Source organism: Lepidothrix coronata, unplaced genomic scaffold (genome assembly GCF_001604755.1).
Source record: "Lepidothrix coronata isolate B3197 unplaced genomic scaffold, Lepidothrix_coronata-1.0 Scaffold65, whole genome shotgun sequence".
In the NCBI taxonomy this organism is placed as follows: Eukaryota; Metazoa; Chordata; class Aves; order Passeriformes; family Pipridae; genus Lepidothrix; species Lepidothrix coronata.
Window position 1 is genome coordinate 1,333,995 of NW_016690245.1, and position 14,196 is coordinate 1,348,190.

A 14,196-nucleotide genomic window follows, 5' to 3' on the forward strand; every position below is an offset into this window, starting at 1 on the left:
GCTCATTACTGCTCGGATGTTGGAAATTACTGCCAGTTTTACCCACATTACTCTTCTTTTGAGCAACCCCGTTTGCACTTTAGCAAAAAAAGTTAACACTGTTATAGTAATAGACCTTCACCACCCCTACTCATTTCAAGCAAAAGGGACTAGGAATCATGCACAGGAGCAGCTGGCAGAGGCACCTGTGACAACCTCTGACAGAAGTGCAATAGGAGTTACCAGGGGCAGGAACCTTCTCAGCCGGCACAGGAGCAGTCGGAAGAGGATGTGTGAATAAGGCCTCAGTAAAGCACATTAGCTTTTCATGTGCATGCTTTTATACACAGCCCTGAGTGCAGGCAATTTCTATGGCTGCAATTACACTTAATTCTGATGCAGGTAGAAGATATAAAACTGAATAGGTTACTCCTTTTCAGTCCTGTTGTTTGTCAGACTATTCTTTCTCCATTGTGTCAGTCATTAGGAGTTTCCAGACTCTCATCACATAACCTAACAATTATGACTGTGAAAGAAATTCCTAATTGGATATATCAGACATTGCACCTTATAAAGAAGAATGTATTTCATCTTGGATCCACAGAAGGACACAATGGAAAAAAAACCCAAACTTCAGGAGTCTCTGTAAATTAAGATCTCATTTGCAAAGTTTAAAGGGATCATTCCAACTCAGTAAGATTTAGCTTGAATTCAAGATAGCCTTTTTTCTTTAGAAAGTGAACACATTGCCAAAGAAACCAAATTACATGCAAACACAATGCCACCTAGCAGTGAAAAGACAGTGAAGCAGTATAGCTAATCTGAAATGGGAATAGCACCATCCATAAAGCTTTGTTTTCTTCCTGCCATCCTACACACCATTACTTCACACCCAGACTGGCCTGTCAACATGACCTTACACCTCTGCTGCTACAAGCAACTGGCCCAGGAAGAGATGCCTGGCCTTTATGTCAAGGGATGGAGAATTTCCTGCCTGTTCATACTGCAGGACCCTGTTCACATCATCTGGCACTTGGCCAGAGTGTCTCTAGGCCTCTGTTGGGTCTCCATGGTCCTGACATAACTATTTGTGTGTTGTCTTTCCCCTAGTCAGTTTAATTTAAGTATTATGCAGGCTTTACTGCAGATTTTATCAGAGCAACATTTTTTAGCATGGAACTAAAAGCATGTGAAACATTAACAGGGATGCTGCATCACATTACACACAGGGTAAGAGACCTACCTCAATAGCATTAGAAAATCATGTGAGATTAAGAGAGTCAAAAGTAATTGTGTCATCCACTTTGCCTAGTGGAAGCAGTCTTTGAAATAAATCAGCTCCAGAAGACTGCTTAAGTTTTGCCTTGGAGGGAAATCATTGAATTTCTGTAAAAGAGAACCCAAGACAGAACACTATTCACACAGTGAACATCATCAGTGGGCTCAAACCTGGGAAGCAACTGAGAAGCCAAGTCACCTGCCACACTTCCTGCACTCTTTTTCATACCAACTGATACTCCCAGTTGCATCCCTCAGCTGCCTCTGCCTTTCCCTTGTGCACATGAAATTCTGGCTGCATAACAGAAAGAAAAAAAAAATAAAATAAGCATTAGAGAGTGTTGGGAAACTTCATTCCATAAAAGAAAACAAGACACACACACACAAGAAGAGACATATACCAACATCTATAGAAGACTACACACAATCACTGCCTGAGATTTTACAGATCTTAGTATTTTAATTAATGTGAAATTGAAAAATCCAAACTGACTTTTTGAGATCGTAATGATCTTTTAAGGCACAATAATAATAAAATGCTAAAAATGCATAGGTATAATGAAGCATTTGCCTTTTGTAGGGATTATAAAGTCATAATCTAGACTTTTAATAGGCACATCTATTTTATAATTTATGCAGTGTGAAATTCAGTAGAAGACCTGTGACAATTTTCATTGAATAAAATGATAAAACTAAAAACTACCCATCAAAGGCTTAAATACATCAATAACGAAAGGAATATTGGGGAAAATGTGGATCCACAACTGAATGGAATAGGGACCCTTGCAACAGAGGCTGCACTGAAGGCCGAGATATTGAACGCCTTCATTGCTTCAGTCTTCGCTGCAAGACTTGCCGTGAGGAATCCCTGGCCTTGGAAACTAGGGAGAAGGCCTGGAGGAAGGCTTTCCCTTGGTTGAGGAGGATTGAGTAAGATACAATTTAATCAAACTTGACGTTCACAAGTCCATGGGCCCCAATGGGATGCATCCTTAAACATCACTGCTAGACCACTCAACCCATCTCAGCAATAGGACAACAGGCAATGGGCAGAAACTGGAACTCAGGGAGTTACACCTGAACATGAGGAAGAACTTCTTTACTGTGCTGGTGACTGAGCACTGGAACAGATTGCCCAGAGAGGCTGTGGAGTCTCCCTCACTGGAGGTATTCCAGAACTGTCTGAATGCAATCCTGTGCAATGTGCTCTAGGATGACCCTACTTGAGCAGGGAGGTTGGACCAGACGACCCACTGGGGTTTCTTCCCACCTGACCCGTTCTGTGATTCTCTGAACCCATTTATAACTCCACTGTAAGAAAATGTCACCAAGATCCGGATCCCTCATTTAATGAAAGCATCCTTTACACTGCAGTCAAGTAAGTAAAAAATGTTTTCTTTAAAAAAATTATTATGCATTTACATAATAAATCAACCATTTTATTACCTCTGAAGTGAAAATAATGAAAATAGCTATCAGATAAGAATGAAACAATCTTTACAACTTTTCAGCAACTTCCAAATCATTCTTGTGTTCAAAATTATTTTCACTATTCTTATTTCAAGTAACATCCTGAATAATTACACCAGTGAAATCTACAGTTTTATCCATCACTCCGTTTATGGTTTGACCACTCTGTGTACAGACCTTGTACTTTAATCTGTAGTTCATAGAGAAACTGGGAGAATACAGATATTTTGAAAGCATGTGAAAATATGGTTCCAAGTCAGAAAATTCTATACTTTCTTTTTTTAACGTACTAAAGTTCTTATTAATAGAAGCAAAACTGGTGCTTTTAAACCTACCCCTATGCCTGTTCAGGTCATTTTCCAGTTAATACATATACACTGTAAATGAGGATTTGTATGATGAAAACAGTTATAATCATTAGAAACTTGCTTAACATTTCCAAGCACTGTATAACAACACTAGAACTTCACAGTTCCGAAGTGTGGATAGGACAGGATCGTTATTTTTATTTTAAATAAATATTTATTCTTGGAAAAGGGATAAGAAACACTGTGGAAATAAAAATTTCCCCTCCCAAATGACCAAACCTATGTATTTTCTCCTTCTTGTTAAAACTGAAGACTTAGCCCCACACTTTCCTACTAAGAAGCTCTAAAAACTAAGACAGCTAAGTTAAAAACAAGGATACATTTTGCAGGCAATCACTTAAAGCAACACAAAAAGTGTTAAAAGAATAAGTTGTCAGTATGAATTCTCATACCTATAAATACATCTTTGATTGCAATTCTTTGCCAGTATTGACTGTTTTTACAATTGTGATGTTAATATACTTCCCATAAATAATTTTCCAGTTCTATCTACTGCATAATTACATAAATACACTGTCAGCATAATTACATGCTTTTAGTATATAAAGTACTGCTGTGCTGTTGAGCTAGAAAAAGGATGTTTTCTTCATATAATACTCAACCAGTATTTATATTTTACAGCATTTTTTCTATGGTATACAATGTCTAAAGGGCAAGTTTCTTTTATCATTTCTTCAGAGATACACCACCGGTGATATTATGTCTTAGACATTCCTTATTCCTGACAGAAACATTCAAGCATGAAAGGTAACACGTTGACAATGGCAAATGAAGACAAACTGAAAACCAACCCAATGTTCCTTGGAGTCCTTAGGCGTAACTATAAAGGTACAGCTGCAAATGTCAATAAAGTGAACATAAGGATTGGATTTCCTCAGTAGATTACAGTATCCCCTGCCACAGTTTGTGTAAGAGAGAAGTTTTGAAGAGTTAGTCAGATTTGCTGACTGACTGAATCATTAACCACAGTCTAAGTAGGAAAAAAGCAAGGAATCTTCAGCTGCAGTTAAAGAAACTATGCTTTCCCTGTGCACGTGTCAATGCACAAATGCAGGCATGTTTTTGTATAATTAGGAATGTCTGCATGTAGATTTTGGTTGTTGTTAGTTACCCTAGCCTTTTATGTCCCTTCATGTGGCTGTTATCCACATGAAGTAAATCACTGGTTGTGCCTGATCTCAGCTGAGAGTAAATGCTTTATTTTGTATGAAGGTGAAAAAAGGAGTGACAGATCACTTATATACTCCACCGTGCAGACTTTGTATTCATTAGAAGAGCCACAATCAATAAGAAACAAAGGTAATTTTCACCTATAGATAATGATGCCCAGTATTACAAGAGGGTTTGGGAGTCTGACAAGCTTCCATTTATTAGTAAGAATCATCTTTGAAAGTTTACAAGTTCCTAATCCAAATTTCCCCTTACATACTCATGCTGTAAAATGCTGCCATTTTATTTTGTTATACAAGACTTTACTGTTTTTCTCGTGGTTACATTTACATTATGTAAGTTGCATATGTTTCAAATGCAGAAAAACTGCAAATGTGTGACTTTGCCATTTTTCACATTTTATACAGCAATCTCTTCTGGGTTTGGGGGGCAGGTGTTGTTTTATTAGAAGAGAAATCATGGAAGCCACTAGTTTCTTATACAGAATATATTATTTTAGTTTAACATGAAAAAAACCAGAATTCAAACCATGTATTTAATTTGCTATTTCACATTAGAAAAGTCTTTCCTTAACTTTGTACATATCATGCATACTATTATTGAAGTTATAAATTCCCATCTAAGAGATTCAGAGCTATTGTATCAAGACTACTCTAATAAGGTATTTAAATAATAGACAAATAGACAATTCAAGATCTAAGTTAGAAGAAAATTTATGCAACACTATATTTTCACACTACCAAGAAATACACCATTTTTAACAGAAAATAAATAAACCACTGCTTCAAAAACATTGTCCCTAATAGATATTCACAAAGCAAAGATGATCACAGCGTAAGTGAAATTCCATCCCTAAATCATTCTTTTCTGGGCTTGTGCTTATAATACCTTCTGTCAGGAGCTAATTTCATGTGACAGGCCTGATCCAAAGCCATTTGAAGTCAATGGAATGTCTCTTCCTGACTTCAGGGAGCTTTGCATCTAGCCCTTATAAACTCCAAGAACAATACAATTCATAGAAAGTTGTTTTAAGAGAACAATAGCTAACTATTGTCTAAGTAGGAAAGAATGTTAGCTTCAAATGAAATTTACCTGCAGTAGTAGATTTGTGTTAGGCTTGATTTGTTACTGTGTGTTTTTTATGCACATAACACAGTTAAACCTTTCCAAAGTGAGAACATGCCATTTCTTTGGCAAAAGTCACGGAAAATCAAAAACTGTAATCAAAACCAAAAAAACAAAATAAAAAAATAGGCAATTTTGTATGTAGTATTTTTAGTTTTCCTAAAGAAACAGAAGATTATTTTTAAAGCCTCAGTTAATTCAATCTTTTCTTAAACAGCTGTACATTAATGACAAGACAGAACAAGAGGTTTCAAAAAATATTACTCATTCCTGAAATTAGCAAAACAAAAGACAGATAAAAAACCCAAACAAACCCAAACCAGTTTTGTAAGCAAGGGAGTGGGCTGACAGGAAAATAAGTTATTTGGTTTTTTCTTTTATAATAAAACTCCTGACACTCTACTGACTTAAGTAAATTTCAAACCTAGAGCTGACAACTACCATATCAGACAAAGTGACCAATGTCAGACTGTTATTTATTGTTGGAAAATAATAATATAACTGAAATAAGCCCTGAAATAGCAAACAAGATCATTGTAAAAACTGGTGGAAGCAAAGTCCCATTCCTGTGTTGTGGCTTTTCCTTCTTTTATAAGAAAAATGAGACAAAGGAGACCAGTATAGAACCTGATGTTGATCTGATGTACACTTGTACTACTAAATTTACGGTGATAAGAAAGCAAATCAAACTCAGGTCCACCACCTCCAAGCTCCCCAGTGCAGCAGAGAATGGAAGTTCCAAGTTCCTCACTCAGACACTGAATCAACTCACTAGAGCTATTTTAGTTACCTAATCTTGTGATGAAAATACAGAAACTTCCAATTAAGCACAAATATTCCAGAATGTCCACCTTTGGAGAATGATTTTGTGTTTCATAGCAAAAAAAAAACCCAAACAGAAACCCAACCATTAGATCCTACAGACTCTCACTCATAAGACGTACAAACCATTTTCTCTGTAGTCAGTTCAACATGTATAACAACAAACACTGACAGTACAGCTTTTAGTAGTTAGTAATTTTCAGAAAGGTCTGTGAGGTGTTAGATCAAAACCAATGTAGCCCATACTTCAAAAACTAAAGTCAATGAGACAAAGCACAAGCAAAAATCAAGCATCACTGTCTCTAATGTACAGATGTTATAGTTTCTGTCTCCTTCATCTAAACTTCCAGTACTCACAACTAAAAATAAACAGTTAACTTTATAAATACACCTAACCAAATTTTTTGTCTGAATGGATGAATTAAACATAAGTAGAAATTTCATTTCAGGCCACCACAAAATTATGGTTTGTTTTTTTTCTAAATGAAATGAAACACTATTTCTCAGTTCAAACAGCATACCTTCTTTAGTCATCACAAATATTTTCTAACAATACTTGTCAAACAGTCAATTTTCTTTGACTTAAAAACTCCCACATTTAATTTGGGAGTTTTGCCTTTTTTCCCTGTTGTTGCTATTAAATGCATTTCTGAACTAAAACATTGTCCTAAAATAAAAAAAATCAAACTTTCATTGTAAAAAAAATTCAAAACAATATGCAGGCTTTAGCTTTGCTTTTTTATTTTTTTTTCTGAATACACAAATTAATGAATTGTTTTGTTCACTCCAGAACTATATTTTTTGGGTAAATAAACCATTTGTATCTTCTGTTAAGTCTCATTTATCCATGTATCAGTTATGCTGCTAACCTATTCTCTCCTCTTCCCACACAGAGAGTTGGGACACAAACTGCCCACGGATAAATACTGCTGGCTGGTATCCCGATCCTCTGCTCTCCTCTTACTGCGTTCTTACTGCTGCTGGGACTAACACTTCCCTAACCTTCAGGAGCGTCCAGTTACCCCCCTGCCGTCTCTGAGCATTCCCAGGTGCTGATAATCTTTACTCTCTATTGTTGCTGCTGCTGCTGCTGCTTCTCCGTATTTTGGCAGATGCTACAGCTTTGCAAGTTGCATGGATCTTACCTCTGAGACCCTCTTTGTTGCTCTGTCTGCGATCACGCTGGAAGCAGGGAGTGATGGATATTAGGGAAGCATGAGCCTCCCCTCGCTGTTTAGCAGCGTGGTCTGCAAAGAAAGATAGAGATGCTGCTCTCTCCTCCTCCTCCTCCCCCCTCGCTGTCCCAGCTTCCTCCTCCCTCCTCCTTGCTCCCTCCTTCCCATCCACAAGCTGTAGGTCTGCCTGTGCTCCCACACAATTCGCTACCTCTCAGCACCAGCTACCTAAGGTCAAGAATACAACCCCTTCACCCTTCCCCCCGCCTTTTCCTCCCCGGCCTCATGCATCCTCACCCCTGCTTCCCACTGAATATGGTATCTTCCCAACGAGACGTGCCTTATTTGGCTCGAAGGTCTAAAGTGCAGACAATTTCAGCAGCCTGAGGGGAAAAAAAGTGTTATAAAACAGAAGATGAACAGGGAAGACCAGAGATATGAAGGGAAAGTGGAAGTCTTCTGGAGAAATTAGAAAAATTAGGGGCTTTTCTGTATGTGAAAAAAGATCTAGTCACAGTACCCAAAGGCTGCCATTTGGAGATTAGTTTAAACAATCTATACAGATAAAGAAAAGTGCCCTGGATAGCTAGTTATCTCCCAAATCCAGCTTACCTATTGTTTATGCTCTTTGTGTCTCAATCCTTATTCTAAATAGTTTTTTTTTTAAAGAAGCTTCCAAACTTTTCCCCTGCAAAGCCAGATTTAAATACCAGCATAATCTGATGATGCAATAGAGAATGAAAGTGAAAAAATAACAAGTGGCATTTTTTAAGATTATGAGCTATGTAATAAGCCCTTTAAGATCACAGAAAACACAGGCACAAGTCCTCTGACTTTTCAGCTTGAATGACAAATGCATTCCAGGGGTCTTTTTTTCACTTTCAGCAGTCATGATGACTAGAAACACTTTCAGGCTCCCGAAAATCACATATCATTACAGCTAGCTAGCATGTTCTTTTTAAGGACCTAATTTTAGATACACAATAAAACAGTCCTTCTGAAGTGTTTATGTTTGTCACAGAGACTGTGCAGAGAGGTAGGTGATGTTGAAGACTTCTAAAAGATCTTGTCTGCTTAAGGTTAAATACCTTAGCTGGAAAGGATCTCCCTCTGGAGGCCTGGAGAGGCACCTGGCTCTCTCCAGTGATGTATGAAGATGTATTTGACACTCACTTCATGAAGCCTCTTTTACTGAGTATCTAAAATTAAGCAGCAAGTTAGCTACTGCAAAGCCAAGGTCAGACACAGGGAAGGGGTAATAATTACAAGTTATCTTAAAACTAGCCCATGTTTCTTCATTGCTGGTTGCCTCATAGAGCAGCTAAGAGGCATGACACATCTAAGGTCATGCAGAAGGTGGTCCATGGGACAGAGAAACAACACTCACCGTGCCTGGATCATCTCACAAATCAAAGATACCTTCTAAGCAACATCCACCATATCAAAGCAATCTACTGATCAATCTTTGTAAAATTCTTGATCAACTTGAAAATAATCAGAACATAGTCTATCTTCATTCACCTGTATCCCAGCACAGTGTTCTATTCCTTCTCCCACTTGAAGGCACAGCCAGGGCAACTCTTGCCAAACTATTTAAACCAAATGCATTTGACACATTTAATAATTCAGAATGAACTACAGTGTTGTGCTGCAGCAAAAGGGTATTATGCCTATTTCCATGACCAAGAGACTTGCACCTCAGTGTGTCTCACATAATTTAAAGATCCAAATTAATGTCACATCTCAAAGCTTTTTCAAAACTCAAGCCAAAAGACCTGAACTTGATAACTTTTGACAGCCAGACTGCCAGAATCAAACCTTTCCTTCCTCAGGGCTTCTATATGCTTTTTAAAAACTAGTGTCATCTTGCACTATGTATGGAAATATTTCCAATTTCCAGTATACACATTACTTTCCAATAGCCTTTACCAAACCATAAGGACAATAGCACCACTAGTAAGCTGCACTAAGGACTAAGTGAGAGTTTTTATTTTAAGAACAGGTAAACTTTAAAAATAAAAACTGTTAAAACGTTTAAATGTTAAAATGAGGAGAGAGAAACAGATTTCTCATCTATTTTGGTGCTAAAATATCTCTATAAAATCATCTAGATGCTTTTTCTAGAACACTCCAGAGATGTCACATCAGCACAACTTCTGAAGGTCAGACCTTCTTTCTGATGGTCAGCAAAGGAAGCTTTAGAATGGACAGATCATTTGGAAGTAACATATCACCAGGACCAGAGGTTTTTTTACCTGAATACAAGGCTGCTGAACTACTAGCTATAAGGTTAAGATGTAACCTATAGCTTAAACCAACATCAGTACTAGAAGAGCAGTATATGAGTGGAACACAGCTGTAACATTGCACAGAACAGTGAAGTGACAAGATTTTTCGGGATACCCAAATACAAAGTGTGAAATGTTGCAGGCATATCTCATAGACGTGGATGACTGAAAAGGCAGCGTAAATTAAGTAGTAAGAAATGAAAAACAATGGATGCGCAAGAAAATATCTGCCTTGTGGTTCTAACAAGCCACAGTGGCACTAAGGGCAGAAAGAAGAGCCAAGATGCTGAGAGTATGAATACTTTATAGAGATTTGGAGATCAGTGGAGGAGCAAAAGCAGCTGACCAGAAGAGTTACCTACCCAGAGAGTGGGAGAAGAAAGAATGGTCAAGGAACCAAAGCTGGGTCCAGCTCTGCCCAGTCTCTCCAGTGCAGGACATGGAGCAATGGCAACAGACATAGTAGCACCATGAATTGCAATCCTTTCCCTTTGCAGCAGACACTATTTCTCTTTGAACCAATGTTTTTGCCACTGCTTCAGCCAATAGCAGCAGCCACAGAACCAGGCAATCCCAAAACCACTTCTTCCTTACTACCTGCTTTCATTCAGGTTCAGGGAAGTAACTCAGCACAGAAAGAATGGAGGGATGTTGCTCCCAAAGCCACATTTCACAGTACCGCCCTCTGATACTTTTTTCCCCTGCTGTTGCTGCAGCTGCCAACTGTACGTGCATAACAATGGGTTCTTGCCCACTTAGTGAAGAGGTTTTTGAGCATTGTAGACAGTTTTCTGAAAACATCAGCATAATGCTCACTAATTATCAAAAAGGCACATACAATGTTAGGAAAATAAGTGAGAATAAAGAAGAAAGTATCAGTTTGACATTGTATTAAGTCTACACTTGTAGACTTCTTGTACTCTGCCTGCATATCTGGTCATGGGATCATGGGATAATTCATGTTCAAAGGGGCCACAAGAAGTGTCTAGCCCAATCTCCCAGTCAAAGAAGGGTCAGCTATGAGGTGAGTTTGCTCAGTTTTACCCAGTTATGTTTTGGAAACCTCCAGGACGGAGACTACACAACCTCTCTGGGCAGCCTGTTCCACTGCTTTACTGTCCTCATATTGGGGAAAAAAATTCCTTTTCCCTTTTATTTTTTTTTTCCTTCAAATTGTAGTGTTATTCCTTTCAAATGTCACATTTGAAAAGGCTATAGCAGAACAGAAAAGCAATATACAAGAGTGGCTAGAGATTTGAAATAACTTCCACACAAAACAGATTAAATAGGCTATGAGTCTTCAAATTGGAAAATCGGTAACTGAGCTGATAAATACCTATGAAGCTGAGAATAATATGGAAAAAGTGAACTGAAAAGAAGTTCTTACAGTTTCCCATAACACAGGAATTACAGAGCACCCAATGACATGATTGGGAGAATATTTAAAACAAAATTACTTTGTTTTATCAAACAAATTAAAATTGTAGAACTCACTACTATAGAATGTAACAACTGATCCTTTTTTTTTATTCCTAGGGTTTATAATTAGATAAACTGCCATTTACAATCAAATAGTTTATTATTATTTTTTAGAAATTGGCTTCTGATCAGAACTACCTCAAGTTGAAGAAAAGGAGGCTTTAGGAGACCTTACCATTCTCTACAACTATCTGTAAGGAGGTTGTAGTGAGGTGGGTACTGGTTTCTTTTCCCAAATAATAAGCAATAGAATGAGAGGAAAAAGCCCCAAGTTGCACCAGGGGAGGTCTAGATTAGATATTAGGGAAAATTTCTTCAGTGAAAGGGTTCTCAAGCACTGGAACAGGCTGCCCAGGAAAATGGCTGAGTCACCATTCCTGGAAGTATTTAGAAGATGTGCTGATGTGGCACGTAGGGACATGGTTTAGTGGTGGACTTGGCAGTATTGGGTTGATGGCTGGACCTGATGATCTTAGACATCTTTTCCAACCTAAATGGTTCTCTGATTCTCAGGTTCCTCATATATCGTAGCAAATAATACAAAAACTTCAATGGGGAAATCTTCACCTAAAGTAAAAAAAAAACCAAAACAACAACAACAAAACAAAACCCAACAAAACAACAAAAAAAATCCACCAAAAAATCAACTTCAAAGATACTTTGACACTCAAAGTATAAAGCTAACCATCTCATGAGAACATACTTCAACTTTTTCATACATTTAAAGCTGACAAAATTAAATACAACAGGGAATTTTGCACCTCCTCTGCAACTCAAAGATACAAACAACAAATAATGCCCATATGCAACAGGAATCTTCTTCTGTTTCTAAACTCCTTAGCATGGATGAAAACCTCCAGCAGGCTCTGTTAAGAGCTTTGCCTAGAATCCTTAGGCTCTGGCAGATGGCTTGCTGCCAAATATCTAAACCTTATTAAGAACACAATATTCACTGAACCTTTTTAACAAGACACACCAGTGTTCATATGCAGCAAGCACTTGCTAGTTACATAGCCTTTAATGTCACCTTAAGGGTACTTTTTCCATCTATATAACTTCTTTTCTGAATTACAGGTACAAAAAGTAAGAGCTTCAGTTTGTATCATGAGCTAAACCCTTTGTATACAACATGATACCACATCCATGACTTCTAAGTGCCATTCAAGACATGACAAAAAAGAATGTTGTTTAGCACTGCGCTGTTCAGATCTGATTAACTGACTTGATCTTCCTCATACTCATACAACAAAGTGAAGAAATAAGATATCTGCCTTCTTAAATTAATGGATGACTATTTGCCAAGTATACAGGAAATTTTTTTTCAGTCAAGTTAAGCTGAGCACATCAAGAAAGACTCTACTATTGCCAGAAACAGATTTAAGTCATTACATTTTACAGCATAAAAATTTATACCTTTATGCCTAATCTTTATGCAGTGGTGAGGACCTTAGGGAGGCTTGAAAATTTATACAGATAGACATACTAATATACAAAAATATGGATGATTCCGTAATTCCTTGAGGTTTAAACAGATACTTACAGCTATTGCTGTCTTTCATGATTTTGTACTTCTGCACCTTTGCAGGAAGATATTTTCTCTAGCTCATCTTTTCAACAATATATATGCACATAATGGAAGATCCAGTTACAACTGTGAAAGGGAAGATTGCATTTGATACAGTATTGTAGGCAGAAGGCAATTTTGGCTTTAACTGCAGTATGCTGGAATTACTATGTACATAAAGAAAAAATATATATCATATAAGGATATAGAGGTACCTGTCAGGAGATATAATTCCCAAATTCAGGATCACATATATAGGCTAATAAATATTAATAAGATATTAGTGTAGCAAAAAAAAAAAATAATAATAGGAAAGTAGTGGCACTCAAAACAATTTTTTTAATCTTACAATGGAAATATAAAAACAACAAAATATCCTATATTGAATGAAATCCAAACCTTGCACCATTATAGCGCTGCATGAGGTTCACTGGTAAAAGCTTTTACAAAGCAGTCTAATTTTAGCTGCTCAAAATAAAACCTACATGCCTAAGAATTGCAGGGTAAAATATTAAATTACACAAGGGAAGTATTTTTAAGAAAGTTATGTTTTGATTTTCACATATAGTCCCTCAAAAATGTTACTGAACCCACTGTTCTGGCAGGTTTTGATGGTAAAGGATCAGATTTAGGAAATGGAATTATTGCCCCCTGGTGGCACATTAAGAATCAATGCAATTAAAAAAGAATTCAGATAAATAAGCAAATCTTTCATTTTAAGTATCATGTCTTATATGACTAATGTCTGGAGATATTAAAAAGAATGCACAACTATTTTTATATGCATTAAAATAACAGTAAATGGGGTATAAGTTTCATTTTCGTCTACAGGAGTAATAAAGAATGTGTCATCTTTATAAAATGTAAATAATAACACATTAGAATCAAACTCTTTGAGCTGTAGAATGCCACAGCAAAAACTCTGATAGTCAAGTGAGTTACTTCAAAATCTAATTTTCATTTAAAAAATAATTAGGCTTCTTAATTTTCATGTAAATACAGAAAACTCTTCCTGACTCTGAATCCATGTGGGGCTCTTCTTTGCTCCATTAAATACGTCAGCAGGCAAGGACAGAGAAGCACAGGAACAACAGGATTTGATCTTATGACTGGCTAGAACAACAGCATAGCTAAATGTTGATGCAATGTTTTCCACATGGGTTAATACAGGAATTCATGTATCCTAATCCTCAGATTATGAGTCGCTAGCCTCCCTCTTAATATCTGACCAGCCAACAGTCACCAAATCCTATTCAATGACTTTCACACTGCATGACATATTCCTTACATCACCTCAAACTAAAGTGGCCTAAGACATCTACTCCAAACCATTTTGCTGTTCCAGCTGGAAAAGACCTGCTTTATCACAGTGGGTTTATACAATCTGTAATTGCAATGATAACATTCATCTTCCACAGTATAACAAAGAGGGAGAAATACTCATTCCTTATGGGACTAAGTTTATCACCACAGAGTAG

The 14,196-nt window shown here is 37.2% G+C and overlaps 1 protein-coding gene across 2 annotated transcripts in view; it reads right to left on the bottom strand.

Moving 5' to 3' along the window:
• Positions 1–7,870, bottom strand: part of GREB1 (growth regulation by estrogen in breast cancer 1) — a 93,249-nt gene extending 85,379 nt beyond the window's left edge. The window contains exons 1-2 of one of the 2 annotated variants that reach the window (XM_017818081.1): positions 7,685–7,870; positions 7,358–7,459 (exon numbers count right to left, since the gene is read on the bottom strand). The gene's annotated coding sequence lies outside the window, so the exon portion shown is untranslated. Of the gene's footprint in view, positions 1–7,357; positions 7,479–7,684 lie in introns of those variants that run through there. The other variant, XM_017818082.1, reaches the window with a different exon arrangement.
• Positions 7,871–14,196: the final 6,326 nt, after the last annotated feature.